The sequence below is a fragment of the Aedes aegypti genome, chromosome 2 (genome assembly GCF_002204515.2).
Source record: "Aedes aegypti strain LVP_AGWG chromosome 2, AaegL5.0 Primary Assembly, whole genome shotgun sequence".
NCBI lineage: Eukaryota > Metazoa > Arthropoda > Insecta > Diptera > Culicidae > Aedes > Aedes aegypti.
Window position 1 is genome coordinate 436,945,575 of NC_035108.1, and position 22,925 is coordinate 436,968,499.

Genomic DNA, 22,925 nt, shown 5'->3' on the forward strand with positions numbered 1-22,925 from the left:
TGTTAATTGAGTTTTCTGGTGACTGTTATCCCACGAGAAATCTCGCTCGTTAGTGAAACGAGTTAAACTGATTGCGTTGCAGTAATCCTTTTACCTGCAGCACCATAATTGCAAACCATCATAATTCCACTTTTTACTCCCATTGGCAGTCCAAAGCTCCAATACGGTTCCAGTGGATTTTAAAATATTCAAATTTTAAACAAAACCAGCCCAAACTTGCTGGCAATAGAGCTTGCTTCATTAAGGATGCAACGACGTGCCTCCAACTTCCGGTGCAGTCCGGCCACCTTTGTCATCAGAAAGCTTCATCATCATCATGCGGTTGTTGAATCTGCCAAAGTCGAGGAAATTATTGCGTTCAATTTAACCTCGTTCTGTTGCTTGCACTGCACTTCTTCCTGAGCAACGTCATCGCCGTCGTCATCACTATCAAGAACAGAACCGGAATTACAAAATTGCATGTTTATGAATATTTAATGCAATGTAATAACGAGAGCAATACATATTCCGTAAGTTTTTCACACTGCACGGGCGTTCCAAACGGCAGCAACCGAAGGATCCGACCGGGGTCCGTTCCGATGCGAACCGATGCCGGTATTATGTGCTCTGCTCATTGTCCCCGGCTGACGACGGTGGAAGCTGGCTCCCCGATCAGAAGAATATAGCAAACCTAGAACAATGACATACCAAACTGAGCTATACCAGGACTTGTTTTAGATTTCCTATTATTTGGATAAGTAGGATGAAGAAACTATACCTTTCGTTATTATAATAAATTGATTAATTAATTGGTTTGTTTAAGATGCATAGCACTATAATGGCTATTTGCATCTACTCCAGAGAATATAACGTTACAATACATATGATATACAAAAACACACTTTATTTTACATCAAATTTCATTATAAAGTTTTGATTCCTTTAAGAATTTCAATAAATTTCCAATTTTATCGAAATCATTGCCTAAATTTTGGATATTAACACTGTATTTCCTTCGGATAGTTGCATATAGTGAACAAGAAACTACTAAACGTTCAACAATAAGTGCTGTATTGCAATTTGAACACTGTGGAGGATTCTCACGCTTAAAGATATACTCATGAGTTATTATAATAAATGTTCGAGCTGTTCAGTGGAATGCCTATAAGTAGATGAAAACCCGAATTTAGTACGATACTATTAATTTACAATAGAGTTTGTATCCTTTGACAGATACGCTTATTTCGACCTCAACTGTAAGGCCGTCTTCAGTGTCATGTACTAGCTCGACTTGAAGAAAACCATCGTATGCATACATTATATATTTATAATACCCTAATTTAAATAAAATATGAAGATTTTTTGAAAATTTACGGAACATGGTGTGCTAACTTGTTCAATAGCGTATTGATCTTTCGAAAACGCTTCAGGGTTTTTTTTATGAATTCAGTATTATAATAATTCTATTTATTATTTTCAGGTGTTATTCAAATTCAAAATCATATGGAATTGATTTTTGGTATTTTGACATCTTTTTCTGCTCGGGTAAACTCCGCACGCTGTTTGGGGGACGTTCATTTATTACGAAAGGATGTGTAGTTGTATTTTGTTTAACACTGGTTAAAAGACTCGCTGATACACAGCATCAGCGTGGTTGTTTTGGTAATGATACATCGGGTGACAACCGGAAGGTTAACTCACCAATATACAGAGTGTCCGCATATTATCCGTACAAACTTCGACAGCATTTCTTTACACACTCAAACGAAATAAAATAAGTGCACCCATGCGGTTCAATACCTTGACCTATTGTTATTGTTCATCGTGAGTATGGTTCAGCTGCATCAGTTTCAAATTCCGTCAAAATGAAATCCAATGTGTTGCACGGGTAATTGTTGTAATTTTTCGTCAAAGAAAATCCGTTTCAGTAAATGCAAAAAACCTGAATATGGCACAATCAACTGTAAGTGACATAATAAAACGATACCAAGAGCTTGGAAAGCAAGCTGATCGCGTCGTGAGAGGTAAAAAACGCTCTGTCCGAACTTCACAATTGCAGATCTTGTTCAATTGTTCAAGCGTCGATTTCAAGCGAAATTCTTCAGTTTCTATCCGGAAGTTGGCTTGAAATTTCCACAACTTCGGTTGCTGCTGTACCCAAGTAACCAGTAAGCACGATAATGCGGCACGGTAACAGCATTATATGCGCATATAGGGTAATCATTTGATGCATGTCAGTTTTATATACGCATATAATGCTATTATAATGCCATAAAAGGCGAAATAGCGTGCCATTATAGTGCCAAGATATAACCGTGCTTCTCTGCACCACTAATGCTGATATAAGACCACGTGAGAAACGTCAGTTGTTTTCGCCAGATTTTTATGGCGAATATTTTGTGCTTTCGCAGTACGCAGCCAGAGAGCTTTCGCGTATGCGGCCAAGCAACTGGTACACGAGGTAAATAAATGAATGAATGAAAACGGAAACCTCTAATAGTATGCAAAAAATGTAATAAAATGATACAGATAGTACTTCTCCGGATCAGACATATTCGTTTAGGTAGTTTTCATCCTTTTGAGGACTTGGAATTGCCACATTTTAATCCTCGTTTCATGATGATGAAATTCCTCATTTTGCGTCTCAAACCTGCGACACCCGTATTGTTGAGTTGTTGTCCTGCTCCTTTGCTCATACGGCCACATAAGATGAATAGTATTGGAAAGAAAAGTGACCAATTTAAACCATCACTTTTCCCCGTCATAAAACCTGCAATTGTAGTAGTGAGAAGGTTTATGTCTGACTCCCTCTTACCACTATATGCAAACACAAAGCACGTGGTATATCTGTCAAAAAACTGGATGGCATTAAACATGCCCTGTATTCGAATATAAAGCCAATATAGTGCTTATTAAATGCCTGTATGCATCAGGCTTAGAAGCATTAATGATGCTGTAATAGGGTTTCTATGCAGCGGAAGTGCTGTTATTAGGTGTGTAAGCATTTGTGATGCTATTATAATGCATGTACGCATCTATGATGCTGATTAAGGGCTTATTATTAGTGCTTATGGTTACTTGGGTAGTTCACGATGATTTGAAGCTCTGTGCAAAAACCACTACTTAGATGAGAGCAAATCGGTTTAAAAAAGTTAAAGTTCTTTGAAACGATTGTCCGAGGGCCGTCATCGGTCGGTGCTGTTTACTGATGAACAAGTTGGCAGCATCATAACCATCAGAATGATCAGCAACTGCATCCAGCAACTTCTAAACAACGAGGAAGTGGTCCAAGGTGTCATCATCCCGCTTCAGACGTGGTTTGGGCTGGAATAACTCACACTGGGAAAACCCCTCTGATATTCATCGACAAAGGGGTTAAAAGGGACCAACCCGTGTATCATCAGAAGCTTTGTAGACACCACAGCATATTGGTAAAAATGACTGGTATTTCCAACAGTGCGCATCGTACCTTCGTGCACAGCACAGTACACGAATTCTCTCTGCTCTTGGAAGTTTTATAAAAACTACCTAACGCAATAAAACAGTACTTTTCAGTGCTACTAAAACAGTACTTTTCAGTAATATTTTTTCTACTATTGATCTCTTTACGATCTTTGTTTGGACCCGTGCCTTCGATTTTTCGTTGGACCCGTTGGCGAAAGCTAGCGATGGTAATCCTTCTTGGACACCGTCTTGGGAAAAAAAAACCTCTTAGGAGGCCTCGTCTTCTTTCATTTATTCACTAAACATGGTTGCAACCTGAGACGAGACTCGCGAAGACGGTCTTCTTTTTCTGTGATTGCTGAGTTTTTTTCTTATTCCACTTCGTGTTTATACCAATTATGCGCATGCTGTTCAAATCCTCACATGAACCTCTCAGCAAAAAATGATTGAGTTTGCATCACATCAAATCATAAATAGCCGTTTGAGTGAAATTTCATGCCAGCAAACGTAGCAGACAACCTCTTCTGCATAGATTTATCAGCATCTTTGGAAAAAAACTGCTCCGCCGATTGAGGTTATTAATAACAGTTTACTTTGAACACAATACTTTTCACTTTTTCAGCCATAAAAACGGTGGGCTGCATTTGACGTTTCGTGAGAGGGGAATCTGGGCTGCATATGACGTTGATATTTTTCCTCTTCGCGAGTCTCTCTCAGGTTGCAAATACAAACAAAAGGAAGGGTGATTCTCTGAATTCACTACTTCATTCCAAAAAAGTGGGATTTTAAACTGTCACTAATCGTGAAAAGAATTGAAGAAAGGACGTTTCTCCGGAATGCGAACTTTCTTCCAAGGATGAAATGGATAATGTTGATACGGCAATCTGGGCGGATTATTCTAACATACATTGTTAAAATAATCCAAAGTTATCTGTCAAATTGTACACTTAAGAATCTCAGAACTTAATGTCTGAGCTAAGAGCTGGTTCCTCAAGATAGCATGTTGGGACCAATACTACAGAATATTTTAACATGTGACTTACCTGAATGTCAAAAATCTTTGTTTGCGGATGACACAGGCCTCTCCGCCAAAGGACGAAGCCTGCGTGTCATATGTAGTAGATTGCAAAAGAGTTTGGATATTTTTTCTACATACTTGCAAAAATAGAAGATTTCTCCTAATGCTTCTAAAACTCAACTAATAATATTCCCACATAAACCAAAAGCTCTTTATTTGAAACCTTCAAGTAGGCATGTTGTCACAATGAGAGGGGTTCCAATTAATTGGTCAGATGAAGTTAAGTATCTAGGGAAGATAAGAATTTAACTTTCAAAAATCACATTGAAGACATTCAAGCCAAACGTAACAAATATGTAAAATGTCCACTTAATAACATAAAATCAAACTTTGTCTTAAGAACAAGCTTTGATCTTCAAACAAATTTTCGGAATAGTCATGTTGTATTCTGGAATACAACAGGAAGAAAGCTCTGCAGACGTTTGTTTTACTCCGTCCTCCACTTTACGTTATTAATGGACGACCCCTTGCTAGCGCCATTCCAAGGCTAAAACTGGTGAAGTACAAACTTGTCGAGGAAATAAGTGCACATGCATGCAGTCGAGTTCCGTACCATAAGGAACCAGTCCGAGATTCATTCTTTATTGCTAAGATAAATTACAGCATTTTGTTCCTTGATCGTGTCCATTGTTTCGGAAGCGGCCGTCATCAGCAAAACCAAGACCGGCTAAACTCTCTGATTGTGATGAGATGACTACGGAGCAAATACAATTCCGTGAGATTTCGGTGCAGTGGAGGAACAGATGTTTGATGTTTGAATGGAAATCAGCCCTGCGAAAGATGGAAAACCTGTGAAAAGCTAGAATTGAACAATGCAATACTTACTTTGTTGCATCACCAGTGGGGCTGATTGGCAGCAGGGTGATTTGAATAAAGGAATAATTTATTATTCCTTCCACAGTGGCAACTGACGATTTTCGATCGGGTCACAAGTAAGGGAATGTCAGGTGATTTGTAGAACTTCGAAGTTATTTTTCATGGCTATTGGCATGTTTATTCTTTTTACAACTCACCACGGTAAAAATAGAATGATTAACAGAATAAAAAGAACTGAGGGTAAAGCACTAATTTGCGACCCATTCACACGATTTTGGGCTACTTTGTATGAAAATCCGAAAATTGGCACAGAATTGTTGTAGGTAGAAAATTAGTGCTTTTCCCCTTTGAGCGGTTCCATTTGAATTCGAATGTCGGTTTACTTTTGTATTTTTTGATTTGGATGAAATTTTGCACATGCTTTCTTTATGCCCAAAAATGCCTTTTTGCATCATCGGCTCGCCATTTTGACTCTAGCCTTACTTTTGAGAAGGGCCTAAGAAAAAAACCCCTAATAATTTTCAAAAAATTCTCGCGCTTAGTATCATACAGGCGTATCTGCAGTGATCGATTTCTCTTCAACGACTTTCTCTCTGGATTATCACTGGAATTTCAATCAATTTTCGGAACATTCCATGATGCAGTGTGACGAAGGACGATGAGCGCTTTATATTGAACCAACAATATTGGCCGGAAACATTCCCCCGGCCAAGTAATTAGCCAAAGAGAAAATCGATGAAGAGAAATCGATCACTGCAGTTACGCCCTTATGATACTGAACGCGAGAATTATAACTTAGAAACGGTTTGTCCGATCAGTTTGGTGCCTTCCGCAAAGTTTTAGGTTATTGTTGGGACTATCTGGAAAAAATATACACTGTAAAAAAATGTTGTAATTTTTTATATATCAAAAATAAAGCTTAAAAATCAATTTTCTCAACAATCGTATTTTTGATTTTTTTTTTTATATGTTGAAGTAGACAAAAAATGAAGTCTTTTGCACAGTGGGTCAAGATGGAGAACTCATGGACAAAAAAGTTATGATTTTTTTTAAAAAAAAAGGTGAATTTGTTGAAAATAGTCATAATAAACTTTTCAAATGTTTCGGTAGCAATTAGCAAAATTTTCTCATATACCTTTTTAGTTGAAAATTTTGCGAACTTTCATAAAATCGGGTCGAAAAGCATTCAAAAAGTTTATTTAGACCATATTGAAAAATCAACATTCTTTTTTTAAATCATAACTTTTTTGCCCATGAGTTCTCCATCTTGACCCACTGTGCAAAAGATTTCATTTTTTGTCTACTTTAACATATAAAAAAATAAAAAAAAATCAAATATACGATTTTTGAGAATATTGATTTTTAAGCTTTATTTTCGATATATAAAAAATTACAACGTTTTTTTTACAGTGTATATTTTTTTTCCCAGATAGTCCCTACAATAACCTAAAACTTTGCGGAAGACTCCAAACTGATCGGACAAACCGTTTCTAAGTTATATTATAATGACCGAAAATTGAAAATTATATCATAATTTTGTATTAAAATCGCTGTATCTTCAAAATGGTAAAAGTTAGCCTGATTTTTCCGTATACCTTTTTTTATTGTAAATTTTGCGTACTTTCATAAAATCGAGTTTAAAAATATTTAAAAAGTTTATTATGACCATTTTCAAAAATTCACCTATTTTCAAAATATCATAACTTTTTTGTCCATGATTTCTCCATCTTGACCCACTGTGCAAAAGACTTCATTTTTTGTCTACTTCAACATATAAAAAAAAATAAAAAAAATCAAAAATACGATTTTTGAGAAAATTGATTTTTAAGCTTTATTTTCGATACATAAAAAATTACAATTTTTTTTTTTACAGTGTTTATTTTTTTCCAGATAGTCCCAACAATAACCTAAAACTTTGCGGAAGGCACCAAACTGATCGGACAAACCGTTTCTAAGTTATATTTTTTTGAAAATTATTAAGGATTTTTTTTTCTTAGGCCCTTCTCAAAAGTAAGGCTAGAGTCAAAATGGCAAGCCGATGATGCAAAAAGGCATTTTTGGGCATAAAGAAAGCATGTGCAAAATTTCATCCAAATCAAAAAATATAAAAATGAAATTTGGGAAAAAAGTCGTCATTTTCTAAGGAACCGCTCCTATACCTATTCTTGATGTCCACGACACTGCACTATGGTCCAGGAATCAGTTTTACGCGGAAAGATGCATTTTGAGCTTTAGAATGAAATGTTAGACAAAAACAATCTTCTACAAAGTTGTTTGTATTAGTTGAGCCCTTTGTTTGGTTTTCTTGAAAATTAGGGTGGACCACATTTTCATACAAATTGTGTAACTAACTTTCTTATTTGTAGAAATTATATTATACATGCTTCAGCAATGTTATAGACCATTCAATTTCAAGCAACTTTGTCAAAAAAAGTTTTTTTGTATCTCTTATATTGACCGATTTAGAGCTTTTTTCCTAAGGTGACATAGGGTGGTCCGAACAAAACTGGTTTTCTGGCTCTAGAGTTTTCAATTCAAATTTTTCATCAAAGTAGTCTATGGAACACTTTTAGAGCTTTGAAAAATGCGTAATTTGGTGAGTGAAGTAGCTCGCTATCTCCTTCCGTTTAGGAGTTATTGTTGTTTTTCTCTCAAAAAATGCCTACTTTGATTGTGAATATCTCTTATTGGGGCAAACACAAAAAATATCTTTTGACGGCATTCAAAAGACAAAATAAAATTGTATATTATATCAAAAAATTACAGATGTGTTATTTTTGTAACTCCGATAAAACGTCTTGAAAGTCAAATATTTTTTATCACAAAAACTTTAATAACTTTTGAACTAAAATAGATATCAACATTCTTTTTGCATGAAAATTTGCGTTTTGTTAAGTTCTAAAAGTCGTTCATAGACGACTTTGACGAAAAAAAAAATATTAAAAAAACTAGAGTTGAAAAACTTATTTTTGTTGGACCACCCTGCGATGATTAGGAAAAAATGCTCTAGATTGGTCAAATTTTGAGCTACAGAAAAACTTTTTTGGCAAAGTTGATCAAAATTTCAAGTTCTACCGCTTTGCCTAGGAGCATATACCAGTATTTTTGCAAATAAAAAAGTTGATTATATTATATGTGTGATATTGTGGACCATCCTAGTTTCAAATGACACAATATGTAAGGTTACATTTTAAGAAACAATTTTGTAGAAAATCATTTTTGTCTAAAATTTCATTTTCATGCTCAAAATGCAAAATAATAAAGAAATACATACTATGAAAATCTTCAAAATAGTTTTAGAGCCCTATCTTTCTTATTTCAGGTTTTTCGTCAAAGCGGTGTATGAACGACTTTAAATACTTAATAAAACGCAAATTTTCATGCAAAAATATTGATGATATCTATTTTAATTCAAAAGTTATTAAAGTTTTTGTGATAAAAAAATATTTGACTTTCAAGACGTTTTATTAGAGTTACAAAAATAACACATCTGTAATTTTTTGATAAAATATACAATTTTATTTTGTCTTTTGAATGCCGTCAAAAGATATTTTTTATGTTTGCCCCAATCAGAGATATTCACAATCAAAGTAGGCATGTTTTTGAGAGAAAAACAACAATAACTCCTAAACGGAAGGAGATAGCGAGTTTCTTCACTCACCAAATTACGCATTTTTCAAAGCTCTAAAAGTTTTTCATAGACTACTTTGATGAGAAATTGGAATTGAAAACTCTAGAGCCAGAAAACCAGTTTTGTTCGGACCACCCTATGTCACTGCAGGAAAAAAGCTCTAAATGGGTCAATTTAAGAGATACAAAAAAACTTTTTTTGGCAAAGTTGCTTGAAATTGAATGGTCTACAACTTTGCTGAAGCATGTATGATATAATTTCTATAAATAAGAAAGTTAGTTACACAATTTCTATGAAAATGTGGTCCACCCTAATTTTCAATAAAACCAAGCAAAGGGCTCAACTAATACAAACAACTTTGTAGAAGACCGTTTTTGTCTAATGTTTCATTCTAAAGCTCAAAATGCATCTTTCCGCGTAAAACTGATTCCTGGACCACTGTGCACTGCACTATTCTTTTTCGGGAACGAAAGGGCTGAATAACAATTACACTCTTCTTAGTTGTTTATTTTATGAGGGATCCATCTTTGAAGATTTGATAGTTTATCGACATTGGAATCCATTTTTATCAATTTAACATAAACACATAAGATGTGCGTTAGAGCAATCAATCTGAGCTATATGTTAATTAACTGCTGTCGTAGTAAGAAAAGATAACTAGCATTTCCCTCTGAAAGCATCTATCAGCACGCTCGAATTTCAAATTGTCATCTATAGATATACACGGATAAAAATCTGATCCCCACACCATGATTTACAAATCATGAAATTCATAAATTGGTTAGGTCATAATATCAGGATCACAAATCATGGTTCCTGGAGTCATAATCATGATTCCTCATAAGCGTAACATCCAGTGTGAAAACACTAAGCGGCGCACTTTGCTTCATCTCATTTGTATCGATCACTCTCTATTCAAGATGACGAAGCGGTTGAGTGGTAGAGTACGTGGCTCACAATCGGAAGAAGGTTCTTGGCTCGTATCTCAATGCATGCTAGTTTTAACTTTTTTTTTTATTTTGTCGATCATAAACGGATGCGCGACTCAGCATTTTTGGCATTTGAATCATGATTCCGAGCAATCAGCTACAAAAACCTAACGCGTGTGTTGCGTTACGGCAATCTGGCTCATGATATCATGAGTCCAAATCATGGTGTATTTTCATAAGACGAAAACACGCTGGAATCATGATATCATGAGTCATAATCTTGTTTTTGGATTCTGATTTCTACCCGTGTAGATATACATACAGATGTTGTGTGGCGATAGGCGAATTACTGTATAAATAACACCTACCTATGTATGGTAGATTACAATGAAGCGTGTGGCGTAGAAACGCACAACATTGACTCCGTTTTGTTTGAATTCATACACACTCTTTGAGACTTGACTTCAGAACAGAAGTTTATCAATTTGGATTAGGCCCGCGAATGTTTATTTGAGATTAGTTATATTCTTGATGATTATGTCAGTAATAAATCTTAAGTAAATAAACATACCTTAATATAATCACCAAGGTAGCGTGGCCGAGCGGTCTAAGGCGCTGGTTTAAGGCACCAGTCTCCTCGGAGGCGTGGGTTCGAATCCCACCGCTGCCACAAATATTTTGATTTCATTCATGAATTTAGAAACAGACATTAGAGGGAAAGGATGGCACGACGCGATACTAATTTTCATTATCCATCATATCATCATCACTCGTTCAAACAGACCAACTGTAAATTTTGACAGGTACTGGCACCGATGTTGTCAGATTTCTCAAAGGATAGAGAAGCAATTTTCTGGTGACGTCACTGTGCAATGGGTAATACAGCAAGGTTGAAAACACAAATAATTCCAAGTGTTTTTTCAAACTGCATAGTTCATTTGAAACACATTTGCACTTGTTTGAATAATGATAAAACATTAATTTTGCTTGCAAAAAAATATAGGGGGAGATCCCCCAGTGCCGGACAGCACCCAATACCGGACAAAGTCGAAACATTGAGAAATCATGGTCCAATCAAGATGGTGTATTAGTAGAAAAGAAAGCTCTACATAATACTAATGTTTGCGTAGAATAACACACCCTTGAAATATGCATGCCTTTTTGAAAAAGTAGAAAAGTTTGAAAATCTTTAAAATATTGACGTTTCCCCTAAATTTTGAGCCTATTTAGTAAATATTTTGAATATGGAAAAACTCTTTGGATTCCGCAAGCATGATCGAACATAATCCTAATTTGATAGTATGAATGTATTTTGTACCATAATTGAACTAAATATGGACAAACCACAATTTTGGTCTGGCACCTCCCGTCCCTCAGTTTCGGACAGCTTGATTTGTTATATGATATCTTTGTAATTATTGCATCAGTGTCTCAAAATGCTTTCATTTTTCATGGGTTCCGTCGATCATGGTATCAAACATGCAATAAATTCAGAGTAACATAGTAAAATGTGCTATTTTGCATCATATATGAAAGAGTTTTTTGATAGGCATCCTGCAAACTAAGAAAAACTCAAATTATTTTTGTAAATGTTGCAAATGCATTGAATTGGTAACTATAAACTATTCCTGTAGTGTACACATTCAATGATGTTCAAATTTACAGAATTCGAGGCATTTCCAGATCGTGTCCGGTATTGGGTGCCACCTTTCAAGATCGATAAATTTGGTACTAAAGTTCATCATCAAAATGAACTGTCAAAATTTATATTTATATTTTCAAATTTATTTTTGTACACTATAAAAATGATGATATTTATAATAAATGGGTAACACGAGCCCATAAAATCAATATTTTTCGAATTATGAATTTAGTGGCTTAAGTGTCCGGTACTGGGGGATCTCCCCCTATACCTAAATGTAATGTGTACAACACAATATAATTGCTGCTTTTATGAAACACATCAGCGATATAACTACCGACTACAACGATTGTGTTTCTATTCTTAGAAAACTATTCAGTGATAACTTGTGCATTTTAACGATTTCAAAGCTTCATATACAAGTGTGTCCATTCCGTTCTCTTATATACTAGTTCAGTTTGACAGGTTTGATCAGAATACATCACTCTTAACGTTATATAGATTTGTTTAATTTCAATTGCAATAAAAAAACATATGCCGTGGCCTTGCAATTATTTTCATAATCAAACATGACCATATAGGGTACCGGTGCCATTAGTGAACTACCTAAGCTATGGAAAATTCATAACAAAATTACGAAAAGCCTTAACAGAGATCTTTTGGCGTCAGCAGAAAGATTTCCACCTCTATTATATGGGAAAAATATAAAAGAGTGATAAAACTATTTTTTTAACATAAAATCGCTTGAGCCACTATTGGTACACGAGTTCCAGTAGTTGCGCTAGTGCTCCAGTAATAGACGTTCGAGAATGATACTAGGAATTTTAAACAAAATGGTAAATTTTTACACAGGTTTAACATTTTTCCCTAGGAACAGTAACTAATATCTTTCAAATGAAGCATAAAGATCATCTCTGGGACTTTTCTTCATTTTTATACATCCATTTTTTAATCTGCTTCCATCCGTTGATCCACTACTGGAACACGACCGCAATTATTGGTGCAAGGGAGCAAATTTTTTGCGTAAACTTAATTATTTATATGAATTTTTGATGGAATAAGCTGAAATTTGGTAAATCGACTAAACTAGAAGCGATCTATCCACCAAAATTAACACATGCCATTTTTATCGAAAAATTTACGTTTTATTCCGTAGTCCAATCTACTGGTACATTACTACTATTGGTACCGGCACCCTGTACGACATTTATATACGGATTCGTGTATAAACTAAACTATTCAGCTTTTGATTACTTTATGATTTTATCCGATATCGAACGATTCCGTTCAATCCCTTATAAGATTTGATATAATTTCTGAGAAACATAGTTTTATAATGATCTCAAATTTAATGCCTTATCATATTTGACAGTCACATCAATAAAAGAATCCGATAAAGATTATCTAGATATATGATGTTGATTGTTCATTAATATACAATGCCTTGTTTGCTGGAGGCCCTCTCCATCCTCGACTGCGAATCACGCTCTCCAAAGTCCTGGTGCACCTGATTAATCCACCTAGCTCACTGCGCTCCACGCCTTCTTGTTCCGGCCGGATTCGAAGCAAACACCATCCTACAGGGGTGTTGACCGGCATTCTTGCAACATGTTCTGCCCAGCGTATCCTTCCACCTTCAGCTACCTTCAGAATACTGGGTTCGCCATAGAGTTGGGCCAGCTCTTGGCTGGAGCCTACAATTTTCTTCACCACAAATTACAAAACGAATATACGCTTCAGGAACCATATCATGTAATTTTCAGTAAGTTCATAGGACACGCTTTGATAGACACCCGTCGAATCTGGATTCACTAGCACCCATTGCCAGCTTCAACTTTGTCAGATTCATTTGGATCAACCCAAGCTCGTTCAATATTCTCAGTTCATACAAAACACGTCCATATATCTACCGATGTCCGTGATTTTCTCGTTCCTTCCAATTCCAAGCCTGTGGACCAAACTTCTCCACCGTCGACGAGAAAAGACGGCAAAGGGAATTTATGTAAATTTTTATCACCACAACGTGAACCTTTCAGATCACATAATTGTCTCGTGCGCTGCCGTGAAAATGTAGGCTATGGGGGTGTACAGTTTTCACGGAGGGGGTGGAAATTCTCCGCCATCATCGTTGGTGTTTTCCATTTACTTCCCGTTTTTTCTCGAATGAATTGGCAGCGTTCCGCCGTTGAGCTGCGGGAAGGCGATGGAGCGTAATGTCTTTTGTCACCATCATGTGGAATTACGTGGAATTTTGTACCGGAGGAAACGATGGAAACTGACACGGCAGAGAAGCAGTATGCCATCTTGGACCATCAACGCTGATGTATTAACCCGACCATGGCAGGATTTCTTCGAAGAGCGGAAACGATGCGAACGTGACCCAGATATGAAGCGGGAGATTCCGTTCGAAACATGTGTTCTCAAGAAGTAATTGAATAATTACACAGAGGCGCAGAAATTTTCGTCTTGTCTGTTTGTGCTTACAATGCAAAGAATTTATCGAACACGAAGCTGAAAAACATGGTAAAGTAAGGTGGGGCAAAAGTTCGACCTTAGCGGAACAATCGATATTTATTATACTATATGATAGACTAACGATTACTATAATAGAAATGAATACCACAAAATGAATATTTCACCTTACTCAATTGCTAGAAAATATATGTATAAAACTACTCATTTCCAGTTAAAACTATATGAAAATTTAATACTTATTCACTTAAATTTGCTTAAAACGTAAACTGCGTATTCATCGCAATGAAACATTTCATAAGAAATATTCCCTTGAAACACAGATATGTGTCGATTGAGCTTTTTTTTCTTTCATTTTTATGATGGTAGAGCAAATATTTCAAATTTAATTTCTTAGGTAATAAAATTGATGGGATTCAACTGAATAGGGTCTGGTAAATCCTTGGCCAAATTGGAAATAGAGTGAAGTAAAGTGTGATTGCTGTTGTCCATTGATAATAACCGAACCAATATGTTGGTGAATGATTACTGGTCTTATACCCATTATGATGTCTTAAAGAGTTATATTTTATTAACTATGACATCTGAATAAACGATTGATGACTGCGTCCCTTTGGTTCAAGACTTCCTTTACTTCGCACGCTAGTGAAGCGGCGAGGGCTTCGAAAAAGCATCCCTAACGACCCAAGTACGATAAGCCGAGACCAATCCCCCATATAAGGCTTATACAGTGCTATTTAACGGCTTATTGGCATTATATCAGCCGTAAATCAACATTTTTGCCCAATATGTGGGTTATTGGTTACCTGGGAATGGACAGTAGAAGCATTAACCTAAGAATACTAATGTCGCTACTGTTCGTGTTACCAACATCTAGTTTGCCACGCGCTGACAGCCTGAGTACCGGGCCTCAAAGTGTCAAATAAATTTTGAAAACAAAAACAGATCATCCTCGACATGGCATTGAACAAACAGAGAAACTTTAAAGTAGATGGAGTACCGTGTACCTTTTAATTCCGCTCCTAAATGCTTATCTTTGACAGATACGCGTATTTCGACTACCACTTGCAGTCTTCTTCAGTGTCAGTTACTCGTATCCACTATGGATACGAGTAACTGACACTGAAGAAGACTGCAAGTGGTAGTCGAAATACGCGTATCTGTCAAAGATAAGCATTTAGGAGCGGAATTAAAAGGTACACGGTACTCCATCTACTTTAAAGTTTCTCTATTTGATATTCTGCTCAGAGGATTCGAACATTCATTAAAGAATTGAACAAACAGTGAAAACCTATAACTGAAGGTACCGTAATCCGGGGTATCATTGATCAGCGGGGTAACATTGATCGGAATGACTCATCTCGTAAAAAGTTCGCATTATCATTTATTGATGGAAAATTTCCAAACCATGAATGGTGCTTCCCTTTCTTATATTCTTGAGCTAATAAAAGTGAAGATTTTTGCGAAAATTGCGTTTACCTTATACGTAAATTTGGCAACTTTTCTAAACAATGATTTTAATGGTTAAGGATGACACTAACAAACTTTCATGTCTCACATAAGTTCTGTAAACGATATGAGTAAAAAAAATGCGGTTCTCACTAAAAACGCCATCGCCGAAAACGATTCCGCTGTCAAAACTTTCATAACTATGTTCAATTAGCCTACATTATCGAATTACTGTTATGAATGTAAATTTCCCATATGAAATTGCCTACCTTTAGGCGTATTCCGTGGTTTGAAGTGTTTTAAATTTTAAAATAACTCGAAAAGTAAATGACTTGTAAGCGTTTGGCCTTCATATTCGGCTTCAGGGGCCATTATTTAAGTAAGTAATGACATTTTCAATATTACCGAACGTTGTTAACATAACTGATCAATGTTACCCCATACCAGCTAAATAAAAAAATCGCTTAAAACATTTTTTAAACATTCTTAAATCGTTCAAAAAACAAAATGAAGTATATAGTCACGAGCTATAGGTGGCAGTACTTGTTTTAAAAATATTATATCTGCAACAATTGCTTTTTTAAACAAAATGTTTGACAAACTGATCAAGGTTACCCCGGATTACGGTAATTATAATAAATATCAATTTTGTGGGAACAGCACCACTAGCGTTCTACTTCTAATATTTCTATCAGATGGACCGACCGAGAATCGAACCCAGACACCTTCAGCATGGCTTTGCTTGGTAGCCGCGGGCTTTACCACAAGGCTAAGGAAGGCTCCAAATAAATGTATAAATAACTAAAAATATATAAATAAATCCAATCTTCTCTGAAAAATGTTACTTAGAAATTAAATATTTTCACAAGCTTCCAAGGTAACCAATAAGCACTCAAAAAAGCATTGATTTGGAAAGCATTGTTGCTGAATTGGTATTCAACTAGCTAGTTTTCAACTGAGTAGATCATAAATCAGCTAAATAAGCTTTTATTTATCAACCAATGTTACTTGGGGTTACATCTACAACATAGTTTTCAACAGCAAATGATTGCAGCTTCGATCCTCTTAGCTTTAATTTTATAGGTGTTTTTGATACGAGATCAGGTCAAAACTCCGTTTCATTTTTGTCCAACTCGAGAGTTCGCCTTACTTTACTCAATGTTTGCCCTAGTTTGCAAGTTTTCCCTCAGGTCAAACCATAAATCTGTCGAAACAGAAGTAGGAAGATATATTGCTAGACACTTAAGCTTCCAGGTACATGGTATGATAATAGAACGACTTTTTTTCCGACCTAGTCATGAAAATCGTGAATCACATTTTTGGTAATCCGTAGCATAACACTACATAAACATATACCAAATAAATTCCTTTTGCATGAGAACGAAGCCTGGTTCAAAATTTATAATCGGTTCCGTCTGTTTGAATCAATAAACATCTTCCACAATGGAACGCTCTTCCTCTTGAAGGAACTTGCTTTTCAGACCTGTTCCCCTCTATTAGGAAGTTGGCAAAGAAGACAACCGAAGCGAAGAAGCACACTTCCATACACATCTCAAAGTAAGACAAATAACAAAGCTCTCAATCTGCATTAACTTTCGGATAGGAGTTTCCAAAATTTGTTCTCGCTAGCTGACTGGAAAAGTTACACACATGCGGCAGTATAGCTAATACTTGAGGCTTTGCTTTCCGGGAACTAAGTACGTATCTAGAGCTACGTCTACTTGCTGATAGCCTGCCTCCGCCGCCAAGTTGAGGTGAAGGGGTATTCATACAACAAATTTTATAACCTCGGCAAAACACCCAAGTGTGGTGGGTTTGAAGCTGAATGTTTTTGAGCAGAGGTGTTATGAATTCCACGAATTTCACAAGTTCTGATTGGAAAACTCGTTTTCAATTTGATATATTTATAATCATGACTTGAATTCTATGGGATACAATACAGTTGATCCTTTTCTATCACGGTTATCAGGCTCCTCAGTAGACAAGCTGATTAGGTTTACTGAAGGAACAAGCCTTTTGAAACTTGCTCAGAAAAAATCCGTTCTCGTATCTGTGAACAGCAGACGTGAACTCGCCAACAAGCAAAAATACAACGTGAACTAGATTATGTTTATGCGTAAACATGATGGTAGTTCATGGTGTATTTTTAACAGTTCACATTTTCCAGAACTCTTTTTCGAGCGTGTGTCTTTAAAGAAGAAATTCTTTATCAAAAAATATAGACGACTGACCACAGTACTTATTAAATCCAATTTCACTCTATCACTTTGCTAAAATTCTTTCAAAAACTATGTCAGAAACTATTGCTACCAGTAATTTTTTATGATGTTCCTCCAGTAAAGTGTCCAGTAATTGCATATGTGGATTATATAAAAAAAAAATATTTGGAAGAATGCTTATTTCTTAAAGAATTTGACAAAATGTACCAAAAACATCTTTGGGAATGAAATCTGGAATAACATCAGAGAGGTTTCAAGAAATTCTACCAGGTAGCTACAGGCTACTCTAGGAGTTTTTCTGTTTTCAAATGCGTTGAACTGACACGACACTCGACTTCGAGTCTATACGCAACACTGAAGACGGCCTTACAGTTGAAGTCGAAATAAGCGTATCTGTCAAAGGATTCAAACGATTTAAATGGTATTTCTTGTACCAAATTCGGTTTTCATTTATTTGTAGGAATTCCACTAAACAGCTCGATGATTTATTATCATAATTGTTTGTTTGTTTGGTAGCATTTTTCGCTTCCGAGTTCTATGGAAATGAATGCAATAAAAGTCTATCGTTGTACATCCCCACATAGTGCAAAAATCCAACACCTTCACCCCCACACTGACATGACAGCATGTCAAATTAGCCAAATGAAACAAGCGCAACCATTTCAAACTTTTACGAGTCACCGCGCGCCAACTTAGGAACGTCTAGGAAACCCAATCTCGGGCTTATCACGAGAATTAGCTACCCGCCAGCAAAGTGTTCTCGATACGCTTCTCACTCGTGAGAGGGATTAAAGAGCTTTTATAATTACAAACCTAGTCTTCCATGCGCACACGGACGAATAGAGGTGTGTGGAGAGGGGGGAGAAGGTGAAGAAGACAACGTCTGGGATAACGATAAAGTTGCTCTTGTGGAAGTTGTAGGAAATATGGCAGAACGGAATCTCCCACCACCCCTTCCTTGGAAAGTTGATGGAAGATAGAGTAAAGTAGTTCAACATGTTCTCATGGTGTAAAATGGCTCAGTTTACATTTTTTTTTATTTGTTTGTTTGATTATTCAAGATGCTCTACTGCCGTGAATCGCAAGTCAGTCCCATCTGCATTTTCGTCAAAATTGAGTTGAGTTCAGTTTTCAACAAATCTTCCTATGCGCTTTCAGCTACCTTAATGAGATAATATGATTTGTTCGGAAAAATTAGGAAAAACAGCAAGTCAAATTGTCCCATAATGAAAAGTAACCGCATATCAGTCCCACTACAGATTTCCGCTCCGTATAACACAAAAATGAACCATGTTTTGATCATCTTTTTATTTTTCTCGGAGTAATATCATAGTGAAAAGCAAATTAGGAATCTTTCATTAAGATTTGAACATTTTCCAATCCTGTGGATTTTTTTTGAATATTCGTATAGAGAACGAGTTTGGAAACTTCAATGCCCATTTTCTCAATGTCTACTTTTTACAGATGGGACTGACTTGCGATTCACGGCAATCTAATCCTCAAAGATCTTTCAGGGCTTAACTTAATCATTAATTAATTAAACAATCATTTCTTTCAATTTCCTTGCTGTTCTTGGAGTGTTCCTACTGAAACACCTTATATTTTATTGAAATTTATAATATTAACAGTGCTCATCGGGTATGGAATACTAAAATCACTCCATTGATAATATTATCATAGACAAACAGACGTAACACTGACGATATTTCCATCGACCATTCTTTTAACGATCATTTCAAATTCGCTATGTTACAAATCTCACAACCACATAGGCACGCGCATCGTTTTTCTTCGTGTTTGACGTTTTTCACTACCGCCATCTGCCGGTCTTGTTGCACGAAACACCTATTCGTGCAACATGCTCACCAGATCATGATGGTGTAAACTAGAAATCCTTTATAAGAGAGATTCGCGGAAGCTGACATTTCTGTCAAAGTGTGAGCCAATCGAGCAGCGAGAGCTGTCAAAGTGTGAGCCAAACGAACATGCGTTATGTTTGTTTTGAACTTTTCTTGAGGAGTAATGTAATCCGCTTGAAATTATTTCGGTAAAAGTAATTTTGCATGAAGCAAAAAATGAAATGTTTTACTTTTTTGAATTTTTGTCAATGCGATTTTTAGTTTTTGATTTTTTTCGGCTGTTTATTAGTTTTGATATGTAGCTCAAAGGTCTATAACGAAACAAAATACACTTTATAGCAATGAGGAAGTCATGTCCGTGTTACAATATTATTCTCGACACCGAGCAAAATCAGCACTGCTGGTATGTTGCCAAATCATTCCATTTTACTTCCGCTTATCTCTCTATAAAGGATCACTAGTGTAAACTAAACTAGATGGATTTTGAAGAAATTTGTTCTAAGTGTTAAGTCGGTTTGTCTGTGGTATTATATTACAGCACACATACGACAGAAATTAATAGTTTTTAATAGATTCATGTGGAACACGGCTTAATAGACATTATAAACTATCTGATATTATGAACCAATGCACGAGTTCACTATGGCCATTTCGATTCGGTTGACATCTTCAATGTTATTTGACATTTGTGTCACATATACCAGCCTTTCGACAGCTTTGACAGCCGTTGTAAGCTGCTTGAGGACACAGGGCTTACAATTGTGCTTAAGCACTATGGTGAAGCGTTACATACACATATACGGTTTATTTCAGTGCTCAAAGTCACAGTGCCTAAAAGCACTGAAAATCTGTTAAGCGGCTTATACGCCGCTTATAACAGTGCTTAGTGGTTACCTGGGTAGAGTACCAAGTAAATTCGTCCACTACTTCAAATCGTTCACCACCCAGCAACACTTCACTATCAACATCAAGATTGGAATCACTCTATCTGTCTACCGGCGATCAAGCACTTTGTTTTGCTAGTATTGATATTCCACGGCTCAACGATCGATTTTCGTATTATACCTATATCGTCCGCAAAACCTAGGAGCATATACGACCGCTTGACGACGGTACCGCTTATTTGCACGCCTGATCTCCTACTAGCTCCTTCAAGGGTAATGTTGAACGAATGGTTCGAAAGTGCATCTCCTTGCTTCAATTCATCTTAACGAAGGAGGTCGGAATCTCACCCTTCGATCCATCTAACGTTGTACGAATCAGTCTAATCAGTTTCGTCGGAAAACCATGTTCTATCATTATCTGCCATAACTCATTTATTTTCACTGAATCGTACGCTGCCTTGAAATCAATAAACAGAAGGTGAGTCTACAAGTCGTGTTCCCGGAACTTATTAAGGATTTGTCGCAAGATAATCATTTGCAAACAGATTTAGTATGTTGATATCAAGTGGTCGCAAGCTGAGACGAGACTCGCGAAGACGGTCTTTTTTTTTTCTGTGATTGCTGAGTTTTTTTTTTCTTATTCCACTTTGTGTTTATACCAATTATGCGCATGCTGTTCAAATCCTCACATGAACCTCTCAGCAAAAAAAAATGATTGAGTTTGCATCACATTGAATCATAAATAGCCGTTTGAGTGAAATTTCATGCCAGCAAACGAGGCAGACATTAGAAATAATCAATCTTCTGCTTAGATTTATCAGCAACTTTGGAAAAAACTGCTCCGCCGACTGAGGTTTTTAATAACAGTTTACTTTGAACACAATACTTTTCACTTTTTCAGCCATAAAAACGGTGGGCTGCATTTGACGTTTCGTTAGAGGGGAATCTGGGCTGCATAGAGGTCTCCAAGCAAACTGCCACGAATACCAACCCACAATCAATCTTACACAAGTCGATTTCCTCAGAATGAAAACGTATCGATGTTTGTTTGACGTCATTGAACTTTCGGTCAACGTCAGTCCAATAAGGAATTGGTTGTTTTGCAGCAATTCTGTTTATATTTGTTTTCTCACAGCAAACAAAAGCAATGTTGTGACAGTTCTCACAGCAAACAAAGAAAATTTTGTCAACATTGCACTACTACGCAGGGAACTGGATTGGTCTATGACGTTGATATTTTTCCTCTTCGCGAGTCTCCCTCAGGTCGCAAGTAGTGCATTCTTGACGACACTGCTTAAATTGCAAAGTCAACATGACAGCCAAAACGAATGATGGGCTACTTAGTCTTAAATTGAACAATCACATAAGTAGTGTCCCATATCAAGTTAGGCTGAACACCACTGCTCTAACCCTCTAGTGCACATGGACGAACACTATGACCGATGAATGAATTGCTTGCTTTTTCCATAAACACTTTAAGGACATATAGGAAGGAATCCCTGTCGTGGCAGGAAAAATGGCTTCCTCACACATACAAACGCATTTGACGATGGTTCGCATTATTTCTCAAATTATTTCACTTACCTATAATTAATCACTTACAAATTGCTAAAGGGACATCCGAACACTGCTACCTTACAATTTTCATAGTTTTGCAACTTGTAACTATTCAAATTTTCATGAATCGTGCTAATTTTCAACACGAGCGGCGAACATTGGTACGTTTATTTACAGTTATTAACCCGCGACCGGAGGACACTTTTCGCACAATTGTATAATATTCGCCACACGTAGACCATCGTACACAGATTACTTTCTTTACTCGTTTATTGAAGAACACTTCATAGTTAATTTCTGAGGAAAACAACTTAAAACTTCGCAAAACCGTGCTTAAAACAATCACCCGATCACAACTTTTCGCTTTTTTCATTTTTCTAATTTTGGGTCGGCTGATCGTTTGCAGTGCTGTCAGGAATGTTGATGATTGAGTACGACATCAAGCAATATTATTCAGTCGAAATGAAAAATACTCAAACTGATGCAGTGATTACTGGTAACGTAGTATTATTATTTATAACTTCACTAATACCAGCAGTTACGAGAATGTTTCTTGTGTACCACTACTTGCACACATAAATTTACGGATTCAACGGAGTTTCACCTTAACCAAAGACACATCACTTTAACCCCTCTACCGGCAACTTCATTTTTTACCGTGCAAAATATATTCAAGTCGCGATAACTTTTTTGTTTCTTGGTATTTTTGCACCATTTTTTCACAAGTTCTCAAAAAACTCTTCTAGTTTAATAATTCATGTCAATATTAATCATTGATGATCTGGTTTTGAAGAAATTCCAATGTTCCTTGGGGGACCGATATTCTCCATACAAAATGTCTTAGGCGGCCATTTTGGTTTTTTGAAGTTTTCAATATCTTTATTTGGCCAGCTTGATACCAGAAACATAAATGCACATTACTTAAAAACGGTTCCACCAAATTGCTTCATTTTTCCTCAGCATACT

The 22,925-nt window shown here is 36.3% G+C and overlaps 1 non-coding gene across 1 annotated transcript; it reads left to right on the forward strand.

Moving 5' to 3' along the window:
- Window positions 1-10,465: 10,465 nt before the first annotated feature.
- Trnal-aag lies at window positions 10,466-10,547 on the forward strand. Its single transcript has one exon. It is a non-coding gene; the product is annotated as a tRNA-Leu (tRNA).
- Window positions 10,548-22,925: the final 12,378 nt, after the last annotated feature.